The sequence below is a fragment of the Ovis aries genome, chromosome 15, assembly GCF_016772045.2.
Source record: "Ovis aries strain OAR_USU_Benz2616 breed Rambouillet chromosome 15, ARS-UI_Ramb_v3.0, whole genome shotgun sequence".
Taxonomy (NCBI): Eukaryota; Metazoa; Chordata; class Mammalia; order Artiodactyla; family Bovidae; genus Ovis; species Ovis aries.
This window is the reverse complement of record NC_056068.1, coordinates 65,528,692-65,540,697: the sequence shown is the minus strand read 5'-3', so window position 1 is coordinate 65,540,697 and position 12,006 is coordinate 65,528,692.

Below are 12,006 nucleotides of genomic sequence, written 5' to 3'. Positions count from 1 at the left end.
CAGTGACTTATCCTTGAACTTAAAACATTTATTGTGCTACAACTTGTGTAGGTCTGAAATCTAGGAACAGATTCACTGGGGCCTCTGCGTCAGGGTCTCTTGGAAGACTGAAATCCTGGCATCAGCTATGGTCTAATCCGAAGGCTTTTCTGGGATGGATACACTTCTCAGCTCCCATGACCACTGGTAGCGTTCAGTTTCCAGCTGTTGGCTGAAGGTCACCAACACTCCCTTGATAGATGGTCCTCTCCAACAGGACAGGTGTATAAGAGATACAGAGGGAGAATACCAGCAAGACAAAAGTCACAAAATCTTCGATAACCTGATCGCTTTTACTGTATTCTCTTGGTTAGGAGCAACCACGCCCCAGCCAACACTCAAGGGGAGAGGATTACACAAGGGCAGGAATACCCGGAGGCAGCGATCACTGGAGCCGTGTCAGAATCTGCCCATCATAGCTGGTTTGCACTGAACAAGTTATGCTTCCATCTTTCCAGATGCCTTTAATTACCTGCCCGTGGCCCTGCGAGACACTGGCCATAATAGACTGGACCCGAGTGATGCCTGGGGCTCAGCCCTGTTAGATGCTGTGACTCAGGGAGTTTTAATGGAAGACTCAGAGAAAGGCAATTATTCTAAAGGAATTCTAGGCACTGGGGACACAATAATGCGTGAGACGGACATGGTCTTTGCTTCATGGCGTGAAACAGGGAGAAGTGGAGAAGGCAAGGATGAGGACGCATCAGTGGCCATGAAACAGCAGCATCCATGCGGTTGTGAGAAGAGGGAGAAGGGGCAAATAATGCAGGGAAACAGAAGCAGAGGCACAAACCCAGGTGAGCCTCCCCAGGGCAAGCCCAGGTATAAGGAGAAATGCATTCCGTTTACCAGCTTAGCAACCGGCTCAACTCCACTAAAGAGAACCATCTTTCCTGAAAATTCTGGAGATCAAGGTCACAGATTGAGTTGCTTGCCTGTCAGTGAACCTAGGGGCCAGAGTTCTGATCAGCCACCTCTGAGTCACCTGCTAGTCTGAAGGAGGAGGGGGACAGAGCTGGGGTCAACTTTACTTAAACCACATGAAAAGACTCCAGAGCTACGAAGGCAGACAAAAACAACAGCTATGTGCTATACACGGAGTTTAGAGGAAGGAAGGGGCGGACTTGTTGGATACTGATGTCTGCCTGGGAGGCACCGCTGGACAGATTTCGGAAAGCCGCTGTCTGGTTCCTGTGCATCACGGGGCATTTGATCTTTGGAGGTTTGCAACACCTACAGGCAGGCCTTTCAGCCTGCTCTGCATTCTGAGTGCACAGAGCGCCTTTTGGACTCTGGACCAGCAGCTTAAGCCAGAAAGCCAGATGTTTGTTTCCATTTTTAACTTATCTATTTCTATAGGATTATTTGTTTAAAAATGTCTAAATTGGCAATTCATTCTCATTTATTGTTTCCCAGTTCTCTTATTTCAGGTCAGAGGACATTAAAAAAGGAAATAGATTCCCTTGACCTTGACTGCAGGTCTCCCCCAGAATATCATTGGAGGTTTCCTGGAGTCCCTGTTGATGTCTAATTTTGTTTGCAAATCTGGCCAAACCGACCTGAAGCAGAGTCTTGCGGCGGAGTCTGGCACTGGCTCTTGAAAGCCTCCTGACTCAGTTCTGCATTCGATGATGCTGTGTTGTTCTGTTGGAACAGGCCAGGGTGGGAGTATTCACACCAAAGTGAAGTCCCTCAGTGGTGTCCGACTCTTTGGGACCCCATGCACTGTAGCCAAACAGTCTCCTCTGTCCAAGGGATTCTCCAGGCTAGAATACTGGGGCGGGTTGCCATTTCCTTCTCCAGAGGATCTTCCTGACACAGGGATCGAACCCAGGTCTCCTGCACTGTAGGCAGACGCTTTACCGTCTAAGCCGCCAGGGAAGTCAGTTATACCATGAAATATACAAATGCCGTAGTTTATGGCTTCGCTTCCAGGTTGAGAGCTGGTGGTTAAATATATACCAGCATGCCACTGCCTCTAAGGAAAAGACTTCTCAAATGACCGTATTTTAGTAACTTTCTTATTTTTCTTGCCCTTTCAGGGCCTTTGAAAAAATTGTGGCATAGCTGGATTCTTTAGTTTCTCTCTTTTTCTCACCTCCGCTGCTAGTTTTAGTATTATCTCCTCACGGGGGGACTAGTGGGCTGCCGTCTATGGGGTCGCAGAGTCGGACACGACTGAAGCGACTTAGCAGCAGCAAGTAAAAATCTGATAGTCCAGGACAATCAGTCTAGCAAATCTTAATTTCTACAGCAAATTTCTGTCTTCCTGAGGTTTACAAAAATACTATAATTATAGCCTTCAATTTAGCCCTAGACCGTGGTTAAATTTCAGCTGCTATAGATGTGCCTTCTGGTCTAGTAGTTTTACGGGGATATTTTGCAATGTTATTATGCTTTTCCTGAGACAAACTGACTTAGAAAGTCAGGAGAAAGAGCAGAAGAAAGAGAGGGACCTAAGTGAGTGGGGACCATAAAGTCGAAAGAATGAAGCAAAGAGTGGAAATCTGAGAGCTTGAACAGGAGTGAAATAGAAAGACTTTGAGACAGACTCTTAAGAGTCAGGGTTTTGTTTTGAGTCCTTAGCATATCAATCAAAGAAGCTGATAACTGAACTTTTAAAATTGAAATATAGCTGATGTGTAGGATTATGTGAGTTTTAGATATATTACATAATACAGACATACATTATGAAATGATCTCCACAGTAAGCCTAGGAACCATCTGTCCCCATACAAAGTTGCTGACTGTTGAAGTTTCAATATATTTTCTCATAATTTTCTAAAACTATTGTTAAATGCGTTAATTCCCTCAGTTTGACATGTCTCACTTCGACATGTCTCACTTCCTCCAAGTGGTCAATTATTCCAAGTTTTATGGGCTGGGTTGTGTTCCCATAAAAATCATCTGCTGAAGTCTTAGCTCCCAGTACCTCAAAGTGTGATTGTGTTCAGAGACAGGGTTTTTAAAGAGGTGATTAAGTTTAAATGAGATAATTAGGCTGGGCCCTTCTCTGGTATGACTGCTTTTCTAAGAAGAGGTTAGAACACAGACACAGTGGGAAGGCCATGTGAAGACCCAGACAACAGCTCACTACAGGCCAAGGAGAGAGGTCTTAGAAGAAACCAAAGTTGCTGACACCTTGGTCTTGAACTTCAAGCTTCCAGAGCTGTGGGAAAATAAGTTTTTGTATTTTAAACAGCTTAGTCTGTGATACTTTGTTATGGCAGTTGTCACAAACTAATATGCCAAGAAGAAAAATGTTTTGCCATTTACCTAATTAAATGCAAATTCATATGAGGAACAGGAATTCTGCCAGGAGGATGTTGAGGCTTTGATATAGCCAAACCCATGACAAAGAGACAAACCACTACAGTTGGTCAAAAAGTATGTGTGTTTATGAATTTTTTTCAGGTTCCTCAACCAAGAACATGTTAGGAAGGAGTCAGATAATCATAACCCAACAATTATTGACCTTAGAATAGATTGAGCAAAGTGACCTTCTTTTACAAATTGATAAGACAGGGAGTATCCTCATAAATTTTGAAGGAGACCCAGAACAGAATTTAACGCACCACTTTTGCATGAATTGTTTGCTGGTGTCCGAACCTCCGGCTTGTAGTCCTCAGGACTGGTGTGAATTGAATTGGAGCCTATGTCTCCAACTCTCCCCATGGAGCCTTCTCTATGTATTCAACAGACGCAAGTCAATCCAAGTCAAAACAAAACACACACGACAAGACTTTACAAATAGTGCTAAGTTGCTTCAGTCGTGTCCAACTCTGCGACCCCATGGACTATGGCCTGCCGGGTTCCTCTGTCCATGGGATTCTCCAGGCAAGAATACTGGAGTGGGTTGCCGTGTCCTACTCTAGGGGATCTTCCCCATCCGGTGATGGAACCCATGTCTCCTGAGGCTCCTGCATTGCAGGCAGATTCTTTACCGCTGAGCCACTGGGGAAGCCCTCTGGCACACAGTAGGTATACAACAAATATTTGTTCAATGAATGAATAATCCTGACCTCCAGATCTTGACCTGTAGAATCTTTCAGGGAAGATATGGTTTTCTGTTTGAATTACTTACCCCCCCTAAAAAATCCATTACCACAGACACTGGGCTGGATCTAATCATGATAAATGCTTCTGAAATGAAGGTGATTAACGAGCTGTGGGATAAAGCTAAGTGTGTGTGGTGCGCCTGCTGCCTCTCCAGGTCACATTTTGACTCCACTGTTACTGTGTGTGCAATGATTTCGGATACTGGCAGAATCACTTGGATCATTAATCTCGGAACATTCATCCTCTGGCTTTTGTAGTTCTTAGAGATTTGCTTCCTTTTGGTCTTATGGTCCTAGAACATGAATTCCAGGAGGTGGTATGGCACGGTGATCAAACACCTTAAGCTCTTGTAGTGGCATCACTTTGAGAGGTCGTGCAAGGTTTCCAAGCCCCAGTCTCCTTGTCTGTAACACGGGAATAGTAATAATAGAATTTAAGTCAAACAACTATGGTTTTCACCACCAGCAGCACTATCATTGGTTATTGTCATCCATGCAACCAACCACAGGGCTCTAGCTGGCTCCCTGTGTCCCCAGCACTGGCCAACATGAGTGCGCCGATATCATGAAGCTGGTTAGTGGGTCAAATGGGTTAATGCTTGAGAGCACGTGGCCTAGGTGAAAGCACATAGCAGGTGCTCAATAGTGGCTTGCTTCCTTCCACCCAGGGATGGTGGAGGAGGTGGGACTCTGAGATGCAAGAAGGGGCTTAGCAGGGACTGTAGTGGGCCATGAGCCATGGATGCAAACCAAGAAAGTCCTCCTCCAAACCCTTCCTCCCCCCTGACCCTGGAGCTGAGGTTACAGTAGATAGCCCTCCTACCCTGAGGGCCTTTCTCCCAGGAAAGGTGCAGAGAACATGCCCAGCAAGAGTCTACAAGCCACCTACCAAGTGCCTGTCCCCTTTCTCCTTGCTCAGACAGATTACTCCTTCGAGGAGCAGCAGCAGCCTGCTTCATCATCCTAATTGCAGGAGGTCACAGGTCCAGGATCAGAGGCCAGTGATCAGGGGGCAGTCAAAGGGTCTGGAGTGAGAGGTCAGAGATCAAAGGTTGATGATCATGGAGTCAAAAGATCAGAGGTCAAAGGTCTGTTGTCAGAGATCAAGAGGTAATGGGGGTCTGTGTTGAGGTCAAAGGTGAAGGAAACAACAGGGATTCGAAATTAAATCCAGCATGCAATTTATCCAAGAGATGAGGACTATTGAGAGATTGTGCAGAAACCTCTGCCTTCCCTCTGGAGTCAGAACATTCCTGCTGCCAGTGCTGCCAGGCCCCAAGCTTGTCTCCCGAGGCCAAGGCTCTCTGGAATGAGGATTCTCCCTGGGCTGCTGTCCCACTGCTTTTCCAGTTTACAGATGGATTTACTGAGGTAAAGAGAAGAGTCTAACACATGGAAATAGTCCTGGGAAAACTGAGACCGGGACTGGTGTGCCCTAGTCTGTCTTTGGGAACTAGACGTGACAAAGCATCTCTCTGGCACATCCTGAAATGACAAATGAGACCATTCTGGGTGGTAGTAAGGGCTGCAGGCATTTCATTTTGCAAATCAGAATCCTTCTATCAGCATTCATTCGCCTGAATGAGGCTTCTAAGCAGAGCCCAGGCACCAACTCACTCTCTGAGGCTTCATATCAATGTGCTAGCTCCTTCCTGGCAGATTCATCTGCCAGGGGCTTGCAGACTGGCTCCTGCCACCTGTTTCCCCCAGTCCTGAAATGTTTTCTGAATCACAGACAACAGCATTAGGATGGCAAAATTGATTGAAAACCACAGAAGTGAGGAAGCTATGGAACCAGGAAGGCGACACAGCTAGAGCTGCGTGTTCTCCAAGTGGCCGCCCTCTGGCTCCCTCCTATCTCAGTTCAACATGCGACAGGTAGTGTGTGGGTGCTGGCCCCGGGAGCCCCTCTCTATGGTCTGTGGCTGTTTACTGTCAGAGACTAATCTGTCTCAAATAAGCCTTAGGCTCAGATGAGAAGCAGAGCAAAATGCCAACACTTCCTCTGGGGCTCAGGGTACCCTAATGTGGGGAATGGGGTGCAGGGACATTGACGTGACAAGATGTGGAGCCCTGGATACGTGTGCTCCTGGGGAAATGTCTCCAAAGCCAGCCCTGCCTGGCAAAGCCTTAGTTCTCCTGGGTCTCCGGATTCAGCCCCCAGATTGGCATAGATTTCCAGCATTTACCAGACAGACAGCACTGTGGCTTCGGGGGTCAATTTTGAGAGCGTTAAGTCAGCAGATAACCCTTCAGGAAGCAACGTCTAGTTCTGATGGAGACCCTGGAGGCAGGAAGTGGACATTTCAGGGCGGGGCTGATGCCATCATTTGAAGTTGCAGCGTGGTAACCGTGGGTTGTATGCCAATTCCCCAAAAGGCCAAGGAGAATGAAAAGGAGGGGACATTACTGTCTTAAAATGATGGGAAGGTTAAAACCGAGTGGTTTGAGCATGATCTCTGAGCACAAATCTGAAATTGAGGGCTTTCAAGGTTTAGCTCTTGGAACAATCTCTTTACATCTGTGGCCTTCGGTTTTCCAATCTGGAGAGTGGGTAGAACAATGGTATCCATCTCTCAAGCTTCATTTAGAACAAAGATCAGGAACTTTTTCTATAAAGGCTCAGAGAGCAAATATATAGGCTTTGGAGGTCATGTGAAATCTGTTGCAACTACTCCAACTCTGTGGTTGTTGGAATGAAAGCAGCTGTAGAATCAGTAAATGAATGGTCATAGCTGTGTCCCAATTAAACTTGATTTACAGAGCAGTTGGTGGGTCTGACTTGGCCTGAGAGTCAAAGTTTGTCAACCCCTGTTTCAGAGGATTACATGAGACAGTGCAATGGAGAGCAAACTGTCACAAAAGCTAACCAATAAATTATACTGACCTCCTCACCCTCTTCATTATTGGCATCACTCCTCTGCATTTGGCCGCATGGATTGTAGCCTGTCAGGCTCCTCGGTCCATGGGATGTCCCAGGCAAGAATACTGGAGTGAGTTGCCATTTCCTTCCGCAGGGGATCTTCCCAGCACAGGGATCGAACCTGGGTCCCCTGTGCTGCAGGCAGACTGTTTACCGATTGAGCCACCAGGGAGGCCATTTGAAGCCTCAGGCGCTGCCTAATAAATACCTCTGCCCCCCATCTCTCTGCCTTTACCGACTTGTTAAATTTCCAAAAAGTGCACTTGCTTGAGTTCCTGTAAGCTCCTGGATGCAAGTACATTCAGGATTTTGCCCTGAAGTGGCCTTCATAATGCGGACTCTCACATCTCTTAGCATTTAAAAGCAAGGGAGTTTGGATTCCCAGTGAAGTAACAGGGATGTGACTCCCCATTAGAAGTTTCCATTGCCCTTCACAAGGGATTTCCTCTGTAATAGAGCATGGATTTCTCACAGCTGCTTGAAGAAGTAAAGACGATTACAACAATCTCGCAGGCAAGGAATTGAGCTTTGGGAAGACATCTTGACTTGTATGAAGTCAGATTGAGAATCAGGAGCTGAGGGGACACTTGATCTCAGGTCTCAGTCCAGTTCGGTTGCTTAGTTGTGTCCGACTCTTTGCGACCCCATGGAGTACAACACGCCAGGCTTCCCTGTCCATCACCAATTCCTAGAGCCTACTCAAACTCATCTCAATCACATCAGTGATGCCATCCAACCATCTCATCCTCTGTCATCCCCTTCTCCTCCAGCCTTCAATCTTTCCCAGCATCAGGGTCTTTTCCAATGAGTTGGCTCTTCACATCAGGTGGCCAAAGTATTTGAGTTTCAGCTTCAGCATCAGTTCTTCCAATGAATATTCAGGACTGATTTCCTTTAGGATGGACTGGTCGGATCTCCTTGCTGAACAAGGGACTCTCAAGAGTCTTCTCCAACACCACAGTTGGAGGTCTATGGACTCCAAATCCAGTGCTCATGCCTCCATGCTGCAGCTCCATGGAGTCAGTCAGGATCTTTGCTGCCAACAATAGGCTTGCTGGTTTAAGCAGAGAAGGAATTCGTTGTCAGTGGCTTGGGGAAATTCTGAGAAGTACAGAGAGTCATGTGGGAGGCTATGAGGGGAGAAATAGATCCCAGTGAGAATTCCTGATGCTAAGTTGCAGATACTTCAGATCCAGGAACCACAGCTGGCCCTACCAATGCCTGTGGCCTTTAAGATGCCTGCCCCTGCTGTGGCCTGAAGTTCAATTTCTTCTGCCACCTTAGAACCAATCCTGCACTGTGCTTCCTTCTTCCCATCAATCTTTCAAATGCAAGTCTTCAAGAGAGGGTCCTATGGGCTGAACCTTCTCATGTGTCTGGGCCCTAGTTTCCAAACGAGTTACTGACTCTCCTAGGGGGTGGGGAGCAGGGCTCATAGGAGGCGGATTTCCCAAGCCAAGGAAGAGTATGCCAAGGGTGCTGAGCCAACTCCACTTGGGGTATAGACCCCAAAGAAATGAAGGGAAGGACTCAAAGGGATACCTATACACTCATGTTCAGAGAAGCATGATTCACAATAGCAAAAAGGTAGAAGCAACTCAGATGTCTGTCAATTGCTAAACAGACAAATGTGTGGTATATCTCTACAATGGAGCATCATTCTGCTTTAAAGAGGAAGGAAATTCTGACACAGGCTACAACATGGATGAGCCCTGACAACATTATGCTAAGTGAAATAAAATTAGATATAGGACAAATCATTTTTGTCAATGATTTCACTCATATGAGGTTTCTGGAATAGTCCAATACAAAAAGACAGAAAGTAGAATGGAAGTTACCAGGGGTTGGGAGGAGGGGGAATGAGGAGTTATTTTTAGTGGGTGCAGAGTTTCAGTTTGGGAAGATGAAAAAGTTCTGGAGATGGATGGTGGTGAGGGTTACACAACCGAAGGAATGCACTTAATGCCGCTGAAATATACAGTTAAAGATGGTCGAAATGGTAAACTGTACATTGTACATATTTATCGTAAAAATAAAGGTGCCGAACATGACACATATCCACGCTGACAACTTAAGATTTCATTTTCGAGAAGAGGCACTGGAGGCCCAGAAAGTGACTAATCAGTGGCAACGTGGGTGACTGTCAATCTTGAGTACTTGCTCCTTCCAGAAAGAAACTGTTGGGACCATTAGAAGCAAGGTGCCAGCTCCTCAGCCTTGCTCCGCCAGGCAAGCGACCCAGTGAGCTGAATGGGCTGGATGGGAGACAGCGAGGAGAAGAGGTGACTATGATGCTTTGAGGAATAAAAGTTCCGTCCCAACAGGGCGGCTGCTCCTCGGTTTGGGCAAGTTTGACACATGGGCGGGAAGCCCCATGCTGCTCCATCTCCTGGCTCTTAAAAAGAAGCCAGACATCCAGATATTTATGTGAAATCTCCTGAACTTTAATCATTGGCAAAAGATTCAAATAATATGAGAGTCTGCAGGCTGGGATGAAATCTCTCCCTGGGTTGAATGCCACCCTTGGGCTTCTGGTTTGTGAACTTTGTTTGAGACTAGAGGCCAGGGCCAAAGATAACATCAAGATGTCAGTTTTAATAGTTGATGCTCAGACACCCCCCAGGAAAGAATGCTAAAGAAAAACATAGCTTTGAGCTGAAATCAAAATAAGGGTCTTGTAGTACATTCGATTTCCCACGCTAAATTCTCAGATCTTCCAGGGTAGAGTTGGGACTGAGGATTAAACTCCAAGGGAACTCAGTTACCCTGCCTGTCCAAGGGGCAGGAAGAGCTCTGCCTCTGAGACTCATGAACGAGGGAATGCAGAGTGAGACAGAGTGGGGAGGATGGAGACAGAGAGGTAAAGAGGACAGGGGGAGGACGGAAGGAAAAGGGTAGGATGCAGAACGGTTTTTCAGCCTTTTCTCAAGGCCAACTCCTCGTCTGGAATCTCTGAAATGCCTGTTTCCACCTGGAGCAACCCGTTCTCTGGCTGACATGGCCCAATTTGAGCAAACGCCGAGAGATAGTGAAGGACAGGGGAGCCTGGTGCGCTGCAGTCCATGGGTTGCAAAGAGTTGGATGCGACTTAGCTACTGAAAATAATACATTCACTTGGTTTGACTCTTGCCTAGTAAATTTGCTCCTGTGAGAAGGTGTCAGGAAGCAGGGGAGAGGGAAGTCATTCTGGAGAGCGGCCAGGAAGCTTCTCCATTTTCGCTTCTAATAACTCATTTGGTTTGATGGCCAAACCTGTGGTCAACATGCTGGCAGTTTCTCTCAGGGCAGGAGATGAGCATCTTACCCCCATCCTCATGAAGCTGCTCACCCATCACCCATACCTGGCCCTTTATGAGTCTCCCAGGGACCCTCAGTGGACACTAGGAAGTCAACACAGATCATTAGTAAAAGTCTCTCCAACACCATGCTTTTCCATTTCCCAACACAAGTTGTCTAAACATCTTATCGGACACTAAACTAAATAATAGAATCATTCTAGTTTGAAAACTGTGAACTCCTATTATTAGATATACCTAAAAAAAGTTAAAGGTCAAAAATGAAATTCCCCTTTCTTATTAAATACAAAGAAATTAATGTTCAATATTTGTTGAGTCCAATTTGCTATAATACATAACAAGAACCCTCTCACTGGGAGAGAGAGGGTATCTGTTCTGGAAACTACTGTTTGGATCAAGCTCATGGTTCCCAGGAGGGATGAATGCCTGTTGTCTTCACTCTCATCTCAGGCTGGGAATCATGCTTCCTGGAATCCCCTTTCCCCCGTGGTTCTAGGGGGCAAGTGTGTCAATGAAAGGAGCTCATGTGAGACTTGAAGGCAGAAGTGTGGTAAGTCATTATTCTGGACTGGGGTGAGTGGCCATGTGATTTAAGACCTCTCCATGAGCTAAGTCACTGAAGTACCATCTTGGAGTTATTATAGTGCCTTCCTGGTCACCCCTGCAAGCTCCTGGTTCTCCGTCTGTCCCAGGCTTAGGCTGGTGTCGTTGGTAATTATGTCTGGGATCCTCCAGCTGCAGCCTTCTAGGCATTGCTCTGCCAGCTCTTCCAGGGTCGGTATAATTCCTTATCTCCATCGTCAATGCCTTATTCCTGTAACACTTGTGTGGCTCTGACTGATCCCAGCTGAAACATCGGGAAAAGATAAACATCATTTTCACGAAGAGGCACTTATTAGATCCAAGTCAAGATAGCAACTGGGTCAAGATATTCACATTCCATCACTTTCTGGCAACTGATTCCAACTAGAGAGATGAGTTATTTAAACAGTTTGTCACTTACAAGGAAACTAACCACCTCTTCTCTTTCTATAATACTTTGAAAACTCATTTCCCTGCTTGAACATGGTGTCAGTTCCTCATCTCTGAACTGGGGATATCATCCTCTCCAGACAGGATCTGTGGTGCTAGGAAGTTCATTGAAGGCAGCTTCCATTAGTTTTCAGAGAGAGAGTATCTTTCGTTTTTCTTTAGAACTTTTTATTTTGTATTGGGGTATAGCTTATCAACAATAGTTAACTGTGATAGTTTCAGGGAAACAGTGAAGGGACTCAGCCCAGAGAGAATCTCGCTTTCTTAGATCATGAACCTGGATATTCTGGAACCCTATTTTCCACCGCATTTTATAAAGCCAAGAAGTCACAGCTTGACATGGATAAGCAGGACGCAGAAGTCAGAGAGGGCAAAACAGATCCCTAATGACAGCTGCTGAACAAAAGAATTCAGCCCTGCCCCAAACCGATTTCCATACATTTGAATATGATTGCATTTAGCCAATACATCTTCTAAAATTTAACACAATTCAGCTTGTGTGAGTGGGATTACTTACAACTATCACTTACAACCGGGGGTTCTATTAATATTCCTATTCACTTGTTGTACCTACAGGATGTCAATGGAGTCTGGGTATTTTCTCACTGGGTGCATTTCTTCTCCTATGAACATGTACCACACCTCCACTGCAGCCGTT